This window comes from Octopus bimaculoides, chromosome 22 (assembly GCF_001194135.2).
Source record: "Octopus bimaculoides isolate UCB-OBI-ISO-001 chromosome 22, ASM119413v2, whole genome shotgun sequence".
NCBI classification, from domain to species: Eukaryota; Metazoa; Mollusca; class Cephalopoda; order Octopoda; family Octopodidae; genus Octopus; species Octopus bimaculoides.
The window spans coordinates 15724807-15725425 of NC_069002.1; the positions used below are offsets into that span (position 1 = coordinate 15724807).

Here is a 619-nt window from a genome sequence, read left to right on the forward strand (position 1 = left end):
GTGTGTGTGTGTGTGTGTGTGTGTGTGTGTGTGTGTGTGTGTGTGTGTGTGTGTGTGTGTGCGTGTATATAACTTATTTTCCCCTTAAGGTAAGACCACCAAAAAAGTATACCATCTAGTGTACAACATGATTTCTTTTGTTCTATTGTCCTGACTTGTAACTAGTATGGGCCATGTGCTCTGAGCCTGGAGTTTATTTGGAGAGTCGAAGTATATACACAGATATATATATATGTATATACAGATACATACATATATATATAAATATATATAATAATCATAAATATACAGGGATTAGCATTGAGTTGCTTCTCCAACATACTGAAAATTTAGAAATAGCAGTCAAAAAACTACTGATTCTAAACTACAAATTTTTCTCTAAATGGATGGCGATATTTATGGCACACATAGAACAAAACCCGGAGGGGAAAGCATAAACAAAACAAGTCTTTAGTTAATCGGATACGATCGTTTCATGGTTAAGGGAATGAAAATTTCCCTATTCCAAATCATTCGTAAGTGCCTTTCTTACCGTTGATTTTTGGTGTCGCATGGCCAAAGATTACCGTAATTTTTTTAGAGACACTTTCAAATTTATCAGAATATCGGACTGATGATT

General features: G+C 34.6%; 1 protein-coding gene across 1 annotated transcript in view; it reads right to left on the reverse strand.

The window, feature by feature from the left end:
• Positions 1–619, reverse strand: part of LOC106873046 (type-2 histone deacetylase 1) — a gene marked incomplete at its 5' end in the record, with an annotated part of 131690 nt that overhangs the window by 36053 nt on the left and 95018 nt on the right. The gene's annotated exons all lie outside the window — the stretch shown is intronic.